This window comes from Scyliorhinus torazame, chromosome 3 (genome assembly GCF_047496885.1).
Source record: "Scyliorhinus torazame isolate Kashiwa2021f chromosome 3, sScyTor2.1, whole genome shotgun sequence".
Lineage (NCBI taxonomy): Eukaryota > Metazoa > Chordata > Chondrichthyes > Carcharhiniformes > Scyliorhinidae > Scyliorhinus > Scyliorhinus torazame.
This window is the reverse complement of record NC_092709.1, coordinates 81,169,239-81,190,008: the sequence shown is the minus strand read 5'-3', so window position 1 is coordinate 81,190,008 and position 20,770 is coordinate 81,169,239. Positions and strand designations below refer to the sequence as shown.

The following is a 20,770-nucleotide window of genomic DNA, read 5'->3' as shown; positions in this document are numbered from 1 at the left end:
GGGTGTTTGTGATGACCAGGTCATGTTTTGAACATTTTGTCAGGAGGGGGACTCCATTGGCGGTTGTTTTCCCCACGCCTTCCCTGCCTTTCCAAAGGTTTGCGTCCTTCCTGACTCTAGTATTGAAGTCACTGAGGAGGATCAGCTTGTCTCCCTTTGGGATGCGGGACAGTAATTGGCCGAGGTTGGAGTAGAATACCTCTTTTGTCTCGTCTGTTGCATCTAAGTTTGGGTCGTTGGGACGTCCGAACAACTTGTTTTTAACGTCGAAGCCGACCCCGTAGAGACAACATTCTTCTGTTTTGCCTTTCTCGAAGAGTATATCTCTGTGATCTAGTCCTTTAAGCTCACCATCTCCTGCCAGTCGTGTCTTGCTCAGTACAGTGATGTCAATCTTGTGGCGTCATTGTTAGTGCGATGTTCAGGTTTGTTGCTGTTGGGGTTGTCCAAGAGAGTCCCGAAATTCATTTGGGGGATGGGGTGGGGTTGGAAGATGCTTGTGTGTGGATTCTTTAAACATGGTGTGGTCTTTGCACACCAACCACAACAAGGTACCAGCAGAGCAAGGTCTTGACCCAGTGGTAGGGAAATCCGAGACGGTAACACACACTCATCAGCCTCCGCCCATCTGCCTGTCAGTACCATCATATTTAGAGCATGATGTCATTTCATTTTCACTCCCCCTCACGCCTTTCAGTTTGCTCCTGTTTGCACTTCCCCTTTCGCTCCCCTGCTGCTCCTCTCGCCCCGCTGCTGCTCCTCTCGCCCCGCTGTTGCTCCTCTCGCCCCGCTGCTGCTGCTCCTCGCCCCGCTGCTGCTCCTCTCGCCCCGCTGCTGCTCCTCTCGCCCCGCTGCTGCTCCTCTCGCCCCGCTGCTGCTCCTCTCGCCCCGTTGCTGCTCCTCTCGCCCCCGCTGCTGCTCCTCTCGCCCCCGCTGCTGCTCCTCTCGCCCCCGCTGCTGCTCCTCTCGCCCCCGCTGCTGCTCCTCTCGCCCCCGCTGCTGCTCCTCTCGCCCCCGCTGCTGCTCCTCTCGCCCCCGCTGCTGCTCCTCTCGCCCCCGCTGCTGCTCCTCTCGCCCCCGCTGCTGCTCCTCTCGCCCCCGCTGCTGCCCCTCTCGCCCCCGCTGCTGCTCCTCTCGCCCCCGCTGCTGCTCCTCTCGCCCCCGCTGCTGCTCCTCTCGCCCCCGCTGCTGCTCCTCTCGCCCCCGCTGCTGCTCCTCTCGCCCCCGCTGCTGCTCCTCTCGCCCCCGCTGCTGCTCCTCTCGCCCCCGCTGCTGCTCCTCTCGCCCCCGCTGCTGCTCCTCTCGCCCCCGCTGCTGCTCCTCTCGCCCCCGCTGCTGCTCCTCTCGCCCCCGCTGCTGCTCCTCTCGCCCCCGCTGCTGCTCCTCTCGCCCCCGCTGCTGCTCCTCTCGCCCCCGCTGCTGCTCCTCTCGCCCCCGCTGCTGCTCCTCTCGCCCCCGCTGCTGCTCCTCTCGCCCCCGCTGCTGCTCCTCTCGCCCCCGCTGATGCTCCTCTCGCCCCCGCTGATGCACCTCTCGCCCCCGCTGATGCTCCTCTCGCCCCCGCTGATGCTCCTCTCGCCCCCGCTGATGCTCCTCTCGCCCCCGCTGATGCTCCTCTCGCCCCCGCTGATGCTCCTCTCGCCCCCGCTGATGCTCCTCTCGCCCCCGCTGATGCTCCTCTCGCCCCCGCTGATGCTCCTCTCGCCCCCGCTGATGCTCCTCTCGCCCCCGCTGATGCTCCTCTCGCCCCCGCTGATGCTCCTCTCACCCCGCTGCTGCTCCTCTCACCCCCGATAAGGTTGATGACGGTAATGCAGTTCAATAGTGTACATGTGAGCTCGCCAACATTAAGGGCATTTAAAAGTTTATTGGATAAACATATGGATGATAATGGTATAGTGTAGGTTAGATGGCTTTTGTTTCGGTGCAACATCGTGGGCCGAAGGGCCTGTACTGCGCTGTATTGTTCTATCTATGTTCTATGAACTTCCAAAAAGTGTCACATCATAGAATTATTCCAAAGCTACAGTATATGGAATAAAAAAGACAGAGGCCGCATTGATACGACGTTTGCTGAGGAAATGAGAACAGTGGCGAATGGTTGTTTTTTGGACTGGAGGAAGTTATATAGCACAGCTCCCCAGGGGTTGGCATCAGGGTCAAAGAACAAAGAACAATACAGCACAGGAACAGGCCATTCGGCCCTCCAAGCCTGTACCGGTCATGATACCAATCTTTGCCAAAACCCGTGTACCATACCCCTCAACTCATCCTATCCACGTGTTTGTCAAGATGCCTTTTGAACGCCGTTAATGTATCTGCGTCAACAACTTCTGCTGGCAACGCGTTCCAGGCACTCGCCACCCTCTGCGTAAAAAACCTGCCTCACACATTTGCCCCACGGACCTTAAACCTGGTGACTGACCCCTCCACCCTGGGAAAGAATGCTGGCCCATCCACTCTATCCATGCCCCTCATAATCTTGTAGACCTCTATCAGGTCACCCCTTAACCTCCGTCTTTCTAATGAAAACAGTCCAAGTCTATTCAGCGTCCCCATATAGCCAACACCCTCCAGACCAGGCAACATCCTGGTAAACCTCCTCTGCACCCTCTCCAAAGCCTCCACTTTCTTCTGGTAGTGTGGCGACCAGAAATGTGCGCAGTATTCCAAGTGCGGCCTTACAAATGTTCTATGCAACTGTAGCATGACTTCCCAGTTTTTATACTCGATGCCCCGTCCAATGAAGGCAAGCATTCCGTATGCTTTCTTAACTACCTTGTCCACTTGTATTGCCGCCTTCAAAGATCTATGGACCTGCACGCCCAGATCTCTCTGACTTTCTCTTTTCCTAAGAGTTTTGCCATTTACGGTCTATTTCCCCTCTATGTTAGACCTCCGTTTCTTGACAGATGTTAATGAGCGAGACTTGGATGTGCAAGGCAATATTTCAAAACTTCTGGATGACAAAGTTGGAAGTCTAGTGAACTGTGAGGAAGATAGTGATAGAAAACACAAAATTAAAGGGGAATGGCAAAAGAACCAAGGTGGCATGAGGAAAAACCTCTTTTTAAGCAGCAAATGTTTAGGATCTGGAATACAATGCGTGAGAGCGTGGTGGAGGTAAATTCAATCATGGCTTTTAAAGCAGAATTGGATAATTATTTGAAATGAAAGAAATTGCAGGGTAAGAGAAAAGGCAGCAGAGTGCGACTTGCCAATTTCCTCTTGTAAAGAGCCAGAGTGGATATGGCATACTGAATAGCATCCTTCTGTGTAGTAACCATTCTAGAATTCCTCCTAGTTCCTACTCCCACATCTAACACCTCCTACGTGCTAAAGCCAAATCACACCACTATCTTGCTTCCGCCTCACTCTCACTTTCTCTCTCATTTGCAAGCGTCCCAACACGTACCTGCAATGTGTTATAAAATGGGACCAACTGAATAAAATAGGACCAGCAATGTGTTACTTCCTGATTCCATTACACAGCTTCAGCTTTAAAGGTGTTTACCATCTTGCTACCTGCTTTAAAAAAGCTAAATATACGTGCAAAGCTACATGCAGTTTAGAAGTGACAGAGGGAAAAAGGTAAGACGGAGTGTGGAGAAGATTCAGAGACATCTATGTTGACATTCCAACAAGAAAAAAAATGTCAGACAGCCAGAGTAGGAAGAGTAAGAGATAAATATAGAAAAAAGAAAAGACATAAAACAAGAAGAAAGTGGTATGTAAGACATGCAAATCGCAGTGAGAGAGAAACTTCTTTTGGATTGGATTGGATTTGATTATTGTCACGTGTACCGAGGTACAGTGAAAAATATTTTTCTGCGAGCAGCTCAACAGATCATTAAGTACATGAGAAGAAAAGGGAATAAAAGAATATACATAATAGGGCAACGCAACATATACAATGTAACTACATAAGCACTGGTAATATTTCAAATTAGCAGGTAATTTTCGACTTCCTGCAATTGTGAAAAGCATTATATAAATGCTTGTTCTTGCTTTCTCCCTATTTGTCTCCTCTCAGTATGACATCCATTTTTGTCTGATTTTGGCACTCGAAAGCATCTTGGAATTTGTATGTTAAAGCACTAACAATGTTTCCCATTGCAAAACGTTGGCCTAATTTTGAATTGGTGATGTGCTATGCATATACCACGTAAAAAGTTTGCTATGTCAAATCATTGCATATCAAATGTAGGAAACAAGAAACAGAGATTAACACAAAAAAGGATTAAGAAAACCAACAAGGAACATGAAAATCAGGCGTCACAGCAAAGAAATCATTCTTACCCATTGTCTATCCCATTTAATCCCAGTTTCTTTCCAATATCTCCAAGCATTACTTCAGGCGTTGGAAGTAGGGTCTTCGGATCTCTGATCTAAATACATTTTGATTTACAAGGAAATCAAAGTTAAAAATAAGACAGTGGATTAGAAATTGGTCTTTTGCATTTGAAACCAAAGTTCAAACCAAGACCGACAAACAGAAAGGTTTCTGCAGATGCTAACTGTAAATGTCCTACGTTTCATTAATTTAATATTCCAATGTGCATTGGCCTATTATCCCTAATTTGTTAAATGTCAAGGATGGCTGGGAAATCAATGGCATTTCTCACTTTTACTATGAGATTGGAGCAGAGGCATGTTATTGGGACAAAGTCTTACTCTCAGTCCATCCATCCTACATCTGATCTAGAAGTGCTGGATGCCAACACACTTTTTAAAAACAAATTTAGAGTATCCAATTCATTCAGCGAGATCATGGCCAATCTTTAGCCTCAACTCCACTTTCCCACACTATCCCCATATCTCTTAATTCCCTTAGTATCCAAAAAAAAACCAACCTCCAGCTTGAATATACTCAATGACTGATCATTCACAACTCTTTAGGACTGAGAATTACAAAGACTCACTTCCTCTTGAGTGAAGAACTTTCTCCCATCTCAGTCCTAAATTGCCGACACCTTATTTTGAGACAATGACCACATATACTAGATTCCACAGCCATTTCCTCTGTATCTACCCTGTCAAGTCCCTTAAGAATTTTCATATGGTTCGATTAGATCACCTCTCATTCTTCTGAACACCAGGGAATACAGGCCTAGTCAACACAATCTCGCCTCATAGGACAATTCCCCTATCCCCGTATTCAGTTTAATGAATATTTATTGCATCCTCCCTAGGGCAAGTGTATCCTTTCTTAAGGAGACAAAACCGCACACAACACCCCAAACGTAGCCTCACCAATACCATATATAATTGTAGAATTTATTTATCCTAATACTCCAATTCCTTTGCAATAAAAGCTAACTTACCATTTTCCTTCTTAATTGCTTGCTATACCTGGTGATTCATCTACAAGAACAGTGCAAACATTTCCCAATATCTCATCATCCCAAAAATACTATTTTAAAAAATGTTTGCACCAAAGTGGATACATTCACAATTTGCACCATTGCAGTCCATTTGCCATGTTCTTGCCCAATCGCTCAACCTGCTGATATCCCTCTGCAGTCTCTTTGGTGCCTGCACCACTTACTTTCCCACTTTGAATCAGCTAAACTAGCTAAGTTACACTTAGTTCCCTTATTTAATTCATTAACACAGATTGTAAACAGCTGAGGCCCAAGTCCTTGTGCTACCCTACTAGTTATAGCCTGCCAACCCAAAAGTGTCCCATTTATTCCTACTCTGTGTTTTCTGTCCAATAACCAATCCTCGATCTCTACTAATACGCTACCTACAATCCCATGAATCCTATTTATTTGTAACATCCCTTTCTGTGGCACCTTGTTGCAAGTATTTTGTAAATAAATACACTACATTCATTGGGTCCCCTTATTTGTTTTACTCATTACATCCTCACAAATCAAGATTCATCAAACACGATTTACCTTTCAAAAACTCTTGTTGACTCTGCCGAATTATATTATTATATTGTGAGTTTCTAAGTGTTCTGATGATTCTAGCATTTTACCTGCAACTGATGTTAGGCTAACTAACATCGCGGTAGCACAAGTGGATAGCAGTGTGGCTTCACAGCGGCAGGCTCCCAGGTTCGATTCCCGGCTTGGGTCACTATCTGTGCGGAGTCTGCACGTTCTCCCCGTGTCTGCGTGGGTTTCCTCTGGCTGCAACAGTTTCCTCCCACAGTCCAAAGACGTGCAGGTTAGGTGGATTGGCCATGATATATTGCCCTTAGTGACCAAAAAGGTTAGATGGGGTTATTGGGTTACGGGGATAGGTTGGAAGTAAGGGCGTAAGTGGGACGGTGCGGACTCGATGGGCTGAATGGCCTCCTTCTGCACTGTATGTTCTAACTGGGTTATAGATCCCCATTTTTTCTCTTCCTCCATTCTTAAATAATGAGATTATGTTGCTTCGTTTGATTCCTTGTAAACTGTTCTCGAATCTGGAAGTCAAAACCATTGCTTCCAATATCTCCGCAGCAACCTTTTATGAAACCATAGTTTGCAGGTTGTCAAGTATAGGGGTTTAGTTGCTCCTTCGTTGTGTTAATTTCACCATACTATTTCTTTATGTTTATTGATTTCTTTTAAATTTTTCATTCGTGCGAGACTCTTGGCTCCCTACTTCTGGAATGCTTTTTGTGTCTTCTATCTCCTGAAGTCAGGTACAAAATATTTGTTTAATATCTATGCCATTTCTTTAATCTCATTATAATTTCATCTATTACTGCCGCTAATTGTCTCAAATAACTTTTACTAATATCTTCCTGTTTACATATCTATAGAAAGTCAGAAAATCAGGCACACATAAGGTTCAAAATAGTTTGTTGTCAAGCACATCTGGGGCTGTCTAGCACAGGGCTAAATCGCTGGCTTTGAAAGCAGACCAAGGCAGGCCAGCAGCACGGTTCGATTCCCGTAACAGCCTCCCCGAACAGATGCCGGAATGTGGCGACTAGGGGCTTTTCACAGTAACTTCATTTGAAGCCTACTTGTGACAATAAGCGATTTTCATTTCAGACTGTTTATATTTGTTCACAATAAACACCTGTTACCATGTTACAACCTGTGCCGGTACTCTGTCTGATGGGGGTGGGGTAGCCAGGGGAGGTGAACGGTGCAGGCCCTGTGGGGGCCCGTGCTCCCCACCCTCCTACCCACCAGCCTCTACACCACCATCACCCCAGGAATTCGGTGTGACCATGCGATGGAATGGCCAGCCCACGTGCAGGGATCACCCAAGTGGAAAGTGCTACTGTGGGCAGGAGTCAGACGATGCATAGCACCATCACCCTCCATCCCATGGACCAGACCCACTGTTACTGCCAACCCAGGGCCCCTCACCCCGGAGTGCTGGAGTTATGTATCACAGAGCAGGGGAATGTGAGGGGATGTGGATTTGGGATGTGGTGGCCGCCATGATGCGGGTGGATCTCTCAGCATCATACTGGAGGGCCCCTCCAGAGTGGTCCAGGCACCTGAACCATGGCGTAAAGGAAAATGCTGAAACACAACAGCGAAAGCTTGTTTATGAATCCTTCAAACCTGGAAAATGAGACCCATAAATCCCTACAATGCAGAAGGAGGCCATTCAGCCCATTGAGCCTGTTCTGACCCTCTGAAAGAGCACTCCACCCAGGCCCACTCCCCTGCCCTTTCCCCGTAACCCCACCTAACCGGCACATCTTTGGACTGTGGGAGGAAACCAGAGCAGCCGGAGGAAAACTACGCAGACACGGGGAGAACATGCAAACTTCACACAGTATCCAAAGGCTGGATTCCATCCCAAGCCTCTGGCACTTTGAGACATAGTGCTAACCACTGTGCTACCACGCTGTCCAGACAGGCAGGCTTGTTAATATAGTCAGGAAAAAGAAGAGGAAGATATCTGAAATATAAAACAGAAAATGCTGGAAAAACCCAAGTATGCAAGTGTAAACTACTAACTTGGATATTAAATTAGTGGACTTTTAGGCTTTGAAAAAGGTAACATGGGGCAGAATTTTACAATCCTCCCAAGGTGGGTGCTGAGGCGTAGGGGTGTATAAGACTGAATGGATGGGATTTCCCCCGGAACCCACCCTCCCAAAGCCAGATCCAATTTCACACTTGGGCAGGCAGGGCCTTTGGTGGGATTCCTGCCTCTTCACCTATTAAGGCCCTTAAGTGGCCAGTTAAGGGCCTTATCCCGCTCAGTCACGATTTTTAGACCGGTAGGAACAGGTAGGGTGGGAAAGTGACAATTAAACTTTTCTTCATCTCTGGCAGGAAGGGAGGGGGGACCGCCTCTTCTAAAGGTTCCTCCAGTGGCTCCGGGCCAATTCCCCGCCCCACCCCACTCCCTGCCCGTGTACCCCCCTGACACCATGATTGCCCCTCTCCCAACCACCCAGTCTTCGTCCCATTATCTGCACTGCAGTACAGCTTCTGGCCACTGCAAAGCTGTGCCAGGCTGGGTTGAAGGGATGTCGGCCAGTCTGCTTGAGCATTAAATAGCAGTGGAACTTCAAGAGTCGGCAGCTCCGCGTCACGTGCCAACTCTCAGGATGGCTTGCGCCGATCGCCCGCCATCTTTAAAATACTACCCATATTAGCTTTTCTGTGTTTGTGCTTTTAGTAATTGATATCTCAGTATGGCAACCATGATCTAGATTTGCGAATCAAGTTCCTCTTTGAGATGTTTTGTCGTCTACTTTTTGTTTATCCAAGGATTGATGAGATGAAGAGTAATAGGGTAAATTTGAATGATTGGTGTGTCTTCAGTCAAGTTAAATGCTACACTTAGGCCCTATGCTTCTTTCCAACCTGATGGGAAAAATCTATCTTTGGAATCACTTCGAGCCACTCTTGATGATGAACATGAAGCCCCCCACCCAGATTATATTCTGTAACTGTGCCATCCTCAGTACTTCTTCCAAGTAGTATTCAACATGGAGGAGTACTGAGAAATGGCAGTAATTGGTAATCAGCAAATTTCCTTGCCTAGGTTTGACCAGATGCCATGAGACATGTAATCTGGAGTCAGTGTTGAGAACTCCCAGGGCAACTATCTCCCCACTGTGCCAACACCTCTGGTGGGCATCCTTTTGACAGGGTAAACCAGAGATGCTTATGGTGGCAACTGGGGCATTGGCTGTAAGGTATGCTTCAGTGAGTATGACCACATCAGGATGCTGTTTGACAAGTCTTTGGAACAACTGTTCAAAGTTTGGCATAAGCCCCTAAATGTTCTGGAGGACTTTGCAGGGTCAAAGGGCTGGGTGTGTTGTTCTGTACATTCTGTATTTTTGGCCATTTAATACATTTCTCTGAGCTGAGCTGAGGATTAAACCTTGAATGGAATTTGTGAAGATATTTTCAAAGTTCTGATGCATATCCAAATTGCCAAGCCATTCCTATCTACAGTGATTACTATTTTTCAGGTCAAAGGCTATATTGCACACATCAAATACTAAGAGAATACTGTAATTTTACTTTTGCAATGAAGCATCTTTCAAACACCATTGTGTGAGCTGACACTTGGTTACAGTTTAGTGAGAAAAATCAAGCATTTTATAATGTTACAAAAGTCTATTCCACTGCTGAAGCAGTTTAACAGAACCTATGTTGCCATTCCTAAGTATCCATTTGTTTGAGGGCGACATGGTAGCACCAGGGTCCCAGGTTCGATTCCCGGCTTGGGTCATGGTCTGTGCGGAGTCTGCACATTCTCCCCATGTCTGCGTGGCTCCCACAAATCCCGAAAGAAGTGTTGTTAGGTGAATTGGTCATTCCGAATTCTCCCTCCGTGTGCCTGAACAGGCGCCGAAGTGTGGCAACATGGGGATTTTCACAGTGACTTCATTGCAGTGTTAATGTAAGCCTACTTGTGGCACTAATAAAGATTATTATTATAGCAATAGGCATCTTAAAAAACAGTTATTTATTTTCATTAATTGCAAGGCCTGATGGGATGACTGTACAGATCGGGCTGAGTGTTAGACGAATGAAGAATTTATAAGTTATCTAATCTGTTTACATATCCCAACTTCTGTACAATGCTGGTGACATTCAATTTCTTTATTGCCAGCTCAGGTCAATTATTATTCATTCACTCGTCGAGACTATAAAAATAAGGACTTAACATCCGTTTTTGTTTTCCAAATTGAACATAATTTATTGTTAAATGACTCAGTCATCATTCACATTGTGGTTGAATTAGCATAGGTGTGGAGTTACTAGCATTCAGGGTTGGGACTAAGACATATGTGTTCAATAATATACTTGAGAGTTTTTCCTGGCAGATGTTTGCTCATAATGTAATATATTAAAGCATATGTGAGGTCATAATTATTCAACCACAGGGACTGAGGCTAACAGAAATGTTTCAGTCCTGCTCCACCTAACAACACAGGTCATAATTTTAACCTGGAGCCTTTGTGATTTGTACAGATCACAAACATACTGCAGAATACATTTACTACTGGGCCCCGGAGGAGCAATCTGAATATTTGCAACTTAAATCATATATCTTTCAAATCTCCAAAACCAACTGCAATAAAAGTACAGTTCTGGTAGTTAACATGATGGTATATTATTTTTCTCTTTTACTTCAGAGTTATTCATAACCAAATATTACTGGGGTGAATCTGCCTGGGTGACACTGCTTTGGTGCCAGGCTGGCAGTGCCTGGATACCAGGGGAAGTGCCATGGTACTTGAATCGGAGAATAAAAAGTGTCTTCACTACAGTTTTGATTCAAGTCTGTGGGTCAATGGTGACAGCTATGGTACAAACATCAAACTTTGGCCGGAGTTCTCCAGCCGTTCGCTAGCGGCGCGTTTCTCTAATCCCACTGGCAGTGCAACCTGCCCGCAGGTTTCCCAGTGGTGTGGGTGGCATCAGTGGAGATTCCCATTGACAGCAACGGGAGCAAAGAATCTCACTGTCAGCGAGACGTGCACTGCCGAGAAACACGTGGCTGGGAGGCTTGAGAATCCCGACCATCGTGTTTAGAATATGGACAGGATTCTCAGTTTGGGCGACTAAGTTCTCTCCCCGGGGTAGGATCGTTTCCGGTCTGCGCTGGCGCTGGGAGCAGTGCCCAGGAGCGATTGAACCTTACCATGCAAATGTATGCACGGTGGGAGTTTGCGGGATTCTGTTCAGAGGTCTGGCGGAAGACACCCCCTTCGCCCCCCCCCTCCCCCCCACAATGCAAATCTTGCCCCCCCCCTCCCCCCGCTGACAAGTAGGGGCATCCTCTCGCCCACCACCACAGGAATTACGGGTCACCCTGCCACACACACACAGCATGCACGTATGAGGGTGACCCGACCCCCAACAGAGACCCTCCCATCAGAAACCCCCATTTCTGAGACCCCCGATCAGAGAATCCCTCCATCAGAAACTCCTTTTTTCAGAGGAAACCACTGCTTTTTCACTTGCAAGCCCCTCACACCTGCTGCCTCAGACAGAAGTGTTGAAAGTAGCAGCTGAGGCTTCATAGAAAGCCAAAGCACATCACAAGGCTTTACACCCCCTCAGATTCTTTAATCTGTGAGGCTTCTTTGCACTTTCAAAGAGTAATACCTTTTAGTAGGCTGTAACTGACAGCTTCCAGACAGCCAGGTATCTGGGTTGTTTATTTTCATTTCCATTCACGCATGAATGCATCTTAAGTATCCAACTGTGAAGCTAACTACAATGTTTATCAGCATCTAGGAGATAAGAGCTTTCACTTCCCCTTTTACTCAGCAGAATGCATTTAACTTATTTTGATGTGGTGAGAACCTGTCAATCATAGCTAGATGTTTATAAATATTGTGGTTAGCTTCAAAGTAAGGGTACTTGATAGACTTTGTGGGCACCAACATTACATACATACCCCCTTGACCCCCATGGGGTCCACTGTGTCAGGGCCACGCTTGGAAATACTTGCTCTAATCCACTCCCGCGTGAATACTGGCTGAGAGGCCTGGAGCATCATGGGGGCAAGGGGAACTGGGCTTCCAGCCCATTAATTGAATGCAAATGGTTTCAAATGACCTAATTTGCATCCTCCAACCAGCGCGTGGGTGTAGCTTTCTGCCCTGCCGGCGGGTACGGGAGCATCAGAAGCGGCGTTGATCCCATTTTTTGCCTGATACTCGATTCTCTGTCAGATCGGGAGCCCCTCTACAGGCAGCGGAGAATTCACTCCATATGTGTTTGGTATTTTCTATATTTGTTTGAAGTTGTAAATATCTACGAGTGGTGTGGCAGCTGCTGAAGCAATTTTTGCTGATTTTCAAGGCTTCTGCACAAACCATTTGGTCCCAAAAATGATAAACGAGTAACCATTCTCCGTGGAATTCAGCACGATTTGGAGAGCGAACAGAGTCCACATAGAGCGTGGCAATCAGCAGGAAGGGGAGGACAAGGGCTTTCAGCAGGTGATCATATCCAATTGGGAGTTCAGGGAGCATTTCAGTTACCTGAGTCACACCGAGCAACATGCTGTGAGACAGCTGTGCTTCACGAATGATATCTCCCTGAAGTCTGCCAGTTGCTACAGCCACAGAGGATCACATTGTCTAAAACTGTGAAAATGGAAAAGGCTATGAACTTTAATGCTCCAGGCTAGAACATGCGATAGTTTCGAAATCTTGTAGTTTTCCATCCACTGTTGCATATTCGGAGGTCTAACTACATGTTGTTATTTCTTGCCAGAGAGAAACTAGCAAAACAAACACAATTTTGGGGTTCCCTATAGTGGAGGCTGCCATTGACCTATCGCTTTGTGGGTGCTGAATATCAACTTTTCCCTATACTGAAACAGAAAGGAATTCCACTCTCTCAAAGTCCAATTGATGTGTGACCATATGCAGAGAACCATGTGGGTCAATGACCTGTATCCTAAATCAGTCATGATTCCGGGTGCTCCAGTTTCCTCCCACAGTCCAAAGATGTGCAGTTTAGGTGGATTGGCCATGCTAAATTGCCCTTAGTGTCCAAAAGGTGGGGTGGGGTTATGGGAATTGGGTGGAGGTATGGGCTTAGGTAGGGTACTCTTTCCAGGGGCCGGTGCAGACTCGATGGGCGGAATGGCATCCTTCTGCACTGTAAATTGTATGAAATTTGAGCAAACCAAGAGATGGCTAGTGGGCAACAAGGGCTAGCCACTGACAATGTGACTGATGATTCTTGTATGCAGCATACATTCAACAAAAGCCACTCTGCCACAAGAAATGTGATAGAACAAACCATTGAAACAATGCTTCCACCAGAGCTTCAACTGCTCAAAAGGAGCTTTCCATTACCAGGGAGAGTTGGTATCAAGATTTGTAATGATCTGCTGCAAGCTGCACTACACTACCTCACCATCATAAGGGGGCAGCCCTTGCTTGCAGCTGTGTGGTGAACAGCTCAGGTGGAAGTGTATGAGGAAGAGTGGAAGAGAAGAGACAACTTCAAACTTATTTTCTGGCCAGGGCAGACTGTCCAGAAACGCTCTGTTCTATGTGACACCAGTAACTGCAATCCTGATGCCCCAATCACCAACGGCTGCATTTGGTACCCTCCCTCTCTTGACCTGAGTGCCAAATTAATGCCACCATAAAATAAACATTCCAAACTAAATTTATTAATAAAATCATTCAGCATTGCACTCACACTTCAGCTAAACATCCTTGTGCATTCCCTTCGTATCCACTTTCTATTTACCTTCCCTGTCTTGATTCTCTTATAAAGTGATATTCCCATGGCTGGGAGAAAGTTGCTGACGTTCAATGGTATATGGCCTTCGAGAATGGCCTTCAATTCTAAACCTAGAAGGCCTGATTGTGGATTGCATCACCTCAACATGGGCGACAGCAAGGGCACTGACAAAGCAGTACGATTTGGAAGACCATGATGTTGTCTGCCTGAGAGAGGACAGCGGGTTTGTGCCCAATGAAATCACTGTCACTCCCCTGGGATGATGCCTCGGCAATCCTAGTAATCTGTCGCAAGACATTGTGCACCCCTGACATCCTGTTTGGATACTGTCATTTATAGCCATGGTGGCAGCAGTCTGAGTCTGCTGCATGACAACAAGCTGACCTTGCATGATTTCAGTCAGAACTTCCACTGCAGTATACAGGCATCTGATGAAAGCTGCTTGTACTACAGTGGAAGCTGTGACATTGGCCAGCAGACTCCACACTGTTGTTTGGTTCACAGTGTTAATTAAGTTGGCCTCAGTGCTGGGAAGGATGGATTCCAAGCTCTGTGGAAAGCCCTGTGCCAAATTGATGCTGAATTCTTACAATATCCTTGATGTTGACTGCAGACTTGTCAATGCGCCAAACGTATTCCTTTGGGTCCTCTTGTTTGTGACTTCAATCTCTGCTGAGATGGAAACTGCTCTATCCTTGCCCTGGCTGCAGTTCATTCATGCCCAGTATCTTCCTGCTGGATTCTCCATTTAAGTGGCTAAATGCCGGCGCCAGCGGAGCATGTGTGCTCTTTTATGACCACAAAATTGTCGTGAAACCCTCACTGATTCCGGGACCAGTGAAGTGCTAGCACTGGTGCTGGGTGAAATTCCTGCCTCCCGTGCCAAAAACGGAAGGAAAATGGGCAGGCCTCAGGCCGCGCATGCACAAGGCTGATGATCTGCAGCAGTCGCGCTGTAAAACATGGCCCCGGCCGTGCACGAACCATCCACCATCCCCAACCCTACTGGCAACCCCCCACCAATCCACCCAGCCCTCGCAGAACCCTCCTCGGCCAGCGCTACGGATCCCAGCTGAACACGCCGGGATCCCGCAAGGCTGAGACCACACATGTCCCGCGCCATCTGGAACTCGGCCCATCGGGTGCAGAGCATCGCGGGTGGGCTAGCTAATGATGCGCCAACGGCGTTGCAACGGCACACATCATGGTAACGCCAGTTTGGAGGGGCGGAGCATGGCTGACCGGCGCCGGCCCCGATTTCAGCGTCAGAGCCCATTCTCTGCCCGATCTCCGAACACGGTTTCAGCGTCGGGCAACGGAGACTCCTGCTCCAGAAGACAGTGTGGGATGAGGGGAAGGTTGGAAATGAAAAGCAGGATTAGGAATGAGGATACTGTCACCAGCCCTTCCACTAGCCACAGCTTCAGCACTGGACATCTCAATAAAGGTTAGCACCGTCCCTCCATGGTGGTTAGGAAATGTATGCATGCCTGTTCTCCTATCTGTTATCTCCTGCTGCTTCCAGTTATGTGCCAGATTGAACTGCAAGAGGGAGGTAAGTGCATTGGTGACTCATGGATTTGCATCCAGACTTAGCATATTTCCTGAATGATAGACATTGTTGGTAGGTGAATGATGGGGGTGTGGTGACCTTGTAGTGGTCCATTTGATAGAGTATAACATTTCAAGATGCATTCCCTGACCTTGACCATTCGAGTGAGGTCATTGAGCTTCTTGCACCACTGATTTATGGTCCTCAGAGTTTCTGGCATTAACCTCCACCCAACTGTCTGCTCCCTACTTTCTTTCTATCTCCTCCACCTAGACCTCCAATGCTGTGTCTGAAATCCTTGCACTCCCTGTTTCAATGTTTTCTAGATCAGATTAATTTCCTCCATTACTGCCAGTACCTGCTCCATTCACAATTTACTCCCATCGCCCGCCCCCCCTTCCCCTCCTTCCCCCTCCCTCTCCCTCCTTCCCCCTCCCACTCCCTCCCTCCTTCCCCCTCCCTCCCTCCCTCCTTCCCCTCCCTCCCCCCTCCCTCCCCCCTCCCTCCCCCCTCCTTCCCCCTCCCTCCCCCTCCCTCCTCCTTCCCCCTCCTTCCCCCCTCCTCCCCCCTCCTTCCCCTCCCTCCCCCTCCTTCCCCCTCCCTCCCCCCTCCTTCCCCCTCCCTCCCCCCTCCCTTCCCCCTCCCTCCCCCCTCCTTCCCCCTCCCTCCCCCCTCCCTTCCCCCTCCCTCCCCCCTCCCCCCTCCCTCCCCCCTCCCCTCCCCCTCCTCCCCCCCCTTCCTTCCCCCTCCCTCCCCCTTCCTTCCCCCTCCCTCCTGCCCCCTCCCTGCCTCCCCCTCCTTCCCCCCTCCCTCCCCCCTCCTTCTCACTCCCTCACCCCCCTCCTTCCCCCTCCCTCTCCCCCTCCTTCTCCCCCTCCCTCCTTCCAACTCCTTCCCCCTCCCTCCCCCCTCCTTCCCCCTCCCTCCCCCCCTCCTTCCCCCTCCCTCCCCCCCTCCTTCCCCCTCCCTCCCCCTTCCCCGCCCTCTCCCCCTTCCTTCCCCCTCCCTCCTGCCCCTCCCTGCCTCCCCCCTCCTTCCCCCCTCCCTCCCCCCTCCTTCTCACTCCCTCACCCCCTCCTTCCCCCTCCCTCTCCCCCTCCCTCCTTCCAACTCCTTCCCCCTCCCTCCCCCTCCCTCCCCCTCCTTTCCCCTCCCTCTCCCCTTCCTTCACCCTCCCTGCCTACCCCCTCCCTCCCCCTCCTTCCCCACCCTCCCCCCTCCTTCTCTCTCCCTCACCCCTCCTTCCCTCACCCCCTCCTTCTCCCTCCCTCACCCCCTCCTTCCCCCTCCCTCCCCATCTTCCCCCTCCCTCCCCATCTTCCCCTCCCTCCCCCCTCGTTCCACCTCCTTCCCCCCTCCCTCCCCCTCCTTCCCCCCTCCCTCCCCCCTCCTTCCCCCTCCCTCCCCCCTCCTTCCCCCCCCTCCTCCCCCACCTTCCCCCCCCTTCCCCCCACCTTCCACCTCCTTCCCCTTCCCTCCCTCCCTCCTTCCCTCCCTCCCTCCTTCCCTCCCTCATTATCATCATAGAATTTACAGTGCAGAAGGAGGCCATTCGGCCCATCGAGTCTGCACCGGCTCTTGGAAAGAGCAGCCTACCCAAGGTTAACACCTCAACCCTATCCCCATAACCCAGTAACCCCCACCCAACATTAAGGGCAATTTTGGACAGTAAGGGGCAATTTATCATGGCCAATCCACCTAACCTGCACATCTTTGGACTGTGGGAGGAAACCGGAGCACCCGGTGGAAATCCACGCACACACTGGGAGGATGTGTAGACTCCGCACAGACAGTGACCCAAGCAGGAATTGAACCTGGGACCCTGGAGCTGTGAAGCAATTGTGCTATCCACAATGCTACCGTGCTGCCCTTCCCCCCCCTCCTTCCCCCTCCCTCCCCCTCCCCCCTCACTCCCCCTCCATCCCACCCCCTCCCCCCTTCTTCCCCTCCCCTTCCCCCTCCCTCCCCCCTCCATCCTCCCTCCCCCCGCTCCCTTCCCCCTCCCTCCCTCCCTTCCCCTCGTCCTTCCCCCCCTCCCTCCCCCCTTCCCCCTCTCCCTCCCCCCGTCCTTCCCCTCCCTCCCTCTCCCCCCTGCTCCCCTCCCCTCCCTCCTCCCCTCCCACCCCCCCTTCCTTCCCTCCCCTCCCTCCCTCCCCCCATCCCTCTATTCCCCCGTCCCTCCCTCCTCCCGTCCCTCCCGCCCCCCCATCCCTCCCTCCCCCCCCATCCCTCCCTCCCCCCCCCCATCCCTCCCTCCCCCCGTCCCTCCCTCCCCCGTCCCTCACGTCCCTCCCCTCCCCCCGCCCCCCTCCCTCCACCCCCCTCCCCTCCCTCCTCCCCCTCCCCTCCCTCCCTCCCTCCCCCTCCCCCTCTCCCTCCCCCCGTCCTTCCCCTCCCTCCCTCTCCCCCCTGCTCCCCGCCCTCCTCCCCTCCCTCCTCCCTCCCACCCCCCCTTCCTTCCCTCCCTCCCTCCCCCCGTCCCTCCCTCTCCCCCGTCCCTCACGCCCCCCCATCCCTCCCTCCCCCTGGCCCCTCCCCTCCCTCCTCCCCTCCCCCTCCCTCCTCCCTCCCCAAACCCCCCTTCCCTCCATCCTCCCTTCCCTCCCCCCTCTCCCTCCCTCCCCCCTCCCTCCCCCCTCCCTCCCTCCCTCCCCCCCTCCCCCCCCCCCCGTCCCCCCCGACCCTCCCTTCCCCCCCCCTCCGTCCTTCCCTTCCCCCCCCCTCCCGTCCGTCCCCCCCGTCCTTCCCTCCCGTTTCCCCCCGTCCCATCCCTCTCTCCCGTCCCCCCCTCCGTCCCTCCCTCCACCCCCCTCCCCCCGGTCCCTCCCCCCCCCCCCCCCGTCCCTCTCCCCCCCCCCCCCCCGTCACTCTCTCCCGTCCCCCCCCTCCCCATCGGTCCCTCCCCCCCCCTCCTTCCCTCCCTCCCCCCTCCCTCCTTCACTCCATCACCCCCTCCCTCCTTCCCTCCCTCCCCCCTCCCTCCTTCCCTCCCTCCCCCCTCCCTCCTTCCCTCCCTCCCTCCTCCCCTCCCCCTCCCTTCCTCCCTCCTTCCTCCCTCCCTCCCCCTCCCTCCCCCCTTCCTCCCTCCCCCTTCCCTCCCCTTCCTCCCTCCCCCTCCCTCCCCCTTCCCCCCCCTCCCTCCCTCCTTCCCCCCTTCCTCCCTCCCCCCTTCCTCCCTTCCTCCCTCCCCCCTTCCTCCCTCCCCCCTCCCTCCCTTCCTCCCTCCCCCCTTCCTCCCTCCCCCCTCCCAGCCTCCCCTCCTTCCCTCCCTCCCTCCCCTCCTTCCCCCCTCCCTCCCTCCCTCCCCTCCTTCCCCCCTCCCCCTCCTTCCCCCCTCCCCTCCTTCCCCCCTCCCCTCCTTCCCCCCTCCCTCCTTCCCCCCCTCCCCTCCTTCCCCCCCTCCCCTCCTTCCCCCCCTCCCCTCCTTCCCCCCCTCCCCTCCTTCCACCCCTCCCCTCCTTCCCCCCCCTCCCCTCCTTCCCCCCCTCCCCTCCTTCCCCCCCTCCCCTTCTTCCCCTCCTTCCCCCCTCCCCTCCTTCCCCCCTCCCTCCTTCCCCCCCTCCCCTCCTTCCCCTCCTTCCCCTCCTCCCTCCTCCCCCTTCCCCCTCCCTCCCTCCTTCCCCCCCCCTCTCCTCCCTCCCTCCTCCCCCCTTCCCCCTCCCCCCCTCCCTCCTCCCCCCCTCTCCCCCTCCCCCCTCCCTCCCTCCTCCCCCCCTTCCCCCTCCCTCCTCCCTCCTCCCCCCTCCTTCCCTCCCTCCTCCCCCCCTTCCTCCCTCCTCCCCTCCTCCCTCCCCTCCTTCCCTCCCTCCCTCCCTCCCTCCCTCCCTCCCCTCCTTCCCCCCTCCCCCCCCTCCTTCCCTCTCCCTCCCTCCTTCCCCCCCTCCCTCCCTCCTTCCCCCCTCTCCCTCCCTCCTTCCCCCTCCCTCCCCCCTCCCTCCTCCCCCCTCCCTCCCTCCCCCCTCCCTCCCCCTCCCTCTCCCCTCCTCCCTCCCTCCTTCCCCCCCTCCCTCCTCCCTCCTTCCCCCCCTCCCTCCTCCCTCCTTCCCCCCCTCCCTCCCTCCCTCCTTCCCCCCCTCCCTCCTCCCTCCCTCCTTCCCCCCTCCCTCCCTCCCTCCTCCCCCCTCCCTCCCTCCCCTCCCTCCCTCCCTCCCTCCTCCCTCCCTCCCTCCCCCCCCTCCCCCCCTCTCCTCCCCCCTCTCCTCCCCCCCTCCTCCCTCCTTCACCCCCCCCTCCCTCCCTCCCTCCTTCACCCCCCCTCCCTCCCTCCTTCCCCCCTCCCCCTCCCTTCACCCCCCCTCCCTCCCTCCTTCCCCCCCCCCCTCCCTCCCTCCTTCCCCCCCTCCCTCCCTCCCTCCCCCCCTCCCTCCCTCCCTCCTTCCCCCCTCCCTCCCTCCCCCCTCCCTCCCTCCTTCCCCCCTCCCTCCCTCCCTCCTTCCCCCCCTCCCTCCCTCCCTCCTTCCCCCCCTCCCTCCCTCCCTCCTTCCCCCCCTCCCTCCCTCCCTCCCTCCTTCCCCCCCTCCCTCCCCCCTCCCTCCCTCCTTCCCCCCTCCCTCCTTCCCCCTCCCTCCCTCCTTCCCCCCTCCCTCCCTCCTTCCCCCCCTCCTCCCTCCCCCCCTCCCTCCCTCCCTCCTTCCCCCCTCCCTCCCTCCCTCCTTCCCCCCCTCCCCCCTCCCTCCTTCCCCCCCTCCCTCCCTCCCTCCCTCCTTCCCCCCTCCCTCCCTCCCTCCTTCCCCCCTCCCTCCCTCCCTCCTTCCCCCCTCCCTCCCTCCCTCCTTCCCCCCCCTCCCTCCCTCCCTCCTTCCCCCCCTCCCTCCCTCCTTCCCCCCCTCCCTCCCTCCCCTCCTTCCCCCCCTCCCTCCCTCCTTCCACCCCTCCCTCCCTCCTTCCACCCCTCCCTCCCTCCTTCCCCCCCTCCCTCCCTCCCCCCCTCCCTCCCTCCCTCCTTCCCCCCCTCCCTCCCTCCCTCCTTCCCCCCCCTCCCTCCCTCCCTCCTTCCCCCCCTCCCTCCCTCCTTCCCCCCCCTCCCTCCCTCCCTCCCTCCTTCCCCCCCTCCCTCCTTCCCCCCCTCCCTCCTTCCCCCCTCTCCCTCCCCCCCTCCCTCCTTCCCCCCCTCCCTCCCTCCCTCCTTCCCCCCTCCTCCTTCCCCCCTCCCTCCTTCCCCCTCCTCCTTCCCCCCTCCCTCCTTCCCCCTCCCTCCTCCTCCCCCCTCCCTCCTTCCCTCCCCTCCCTCCTTCCCTCCCTCCCTCCTTCCCTCCCTCCCTCCTTCCCTCCCTCCCTCCTTCCCCTCCCTCCCTCCCTCCTCCCCTCCCTCCCTCCCTCCTTCCCCTCCCTCCCTCCCTCCTTCCCTCCCTCCCTCCCTCCTTCCCTCCCTCCCTCCCTCCTTCCCTCCCTCCCTCCCTCCTTCCCTCCCTCCCTCCCTCCTTCCCCCCCTCCCTCCCTCCTTCCCCCCCTCCCTCCCTCCTTCCCCCCCTCCCTCCCTCCTTACCCCCCCTCCCTCCCTCCTTACCCCCCCCCCCCTTACCCCTCCCTCCCATGTTGAAGCATTAACCAATCAACAATGTGG

At 53.6% G+C, this 20,770-nt stretch overlaps 1 protein-coding gene across 2 annotated transcripts in view; it reads left to right on the top strand.

The window, feature by feature from the left end:
* acox3 (acyl-CoA oxidase 3, pristanoyl) overlaps positions 1-20,770 on the top strand; it is a 267,755-nt gene that overhangs the window by 183,545 nt on the left and 63,440 nt on the right. The window lies entirely within an intron of this gene.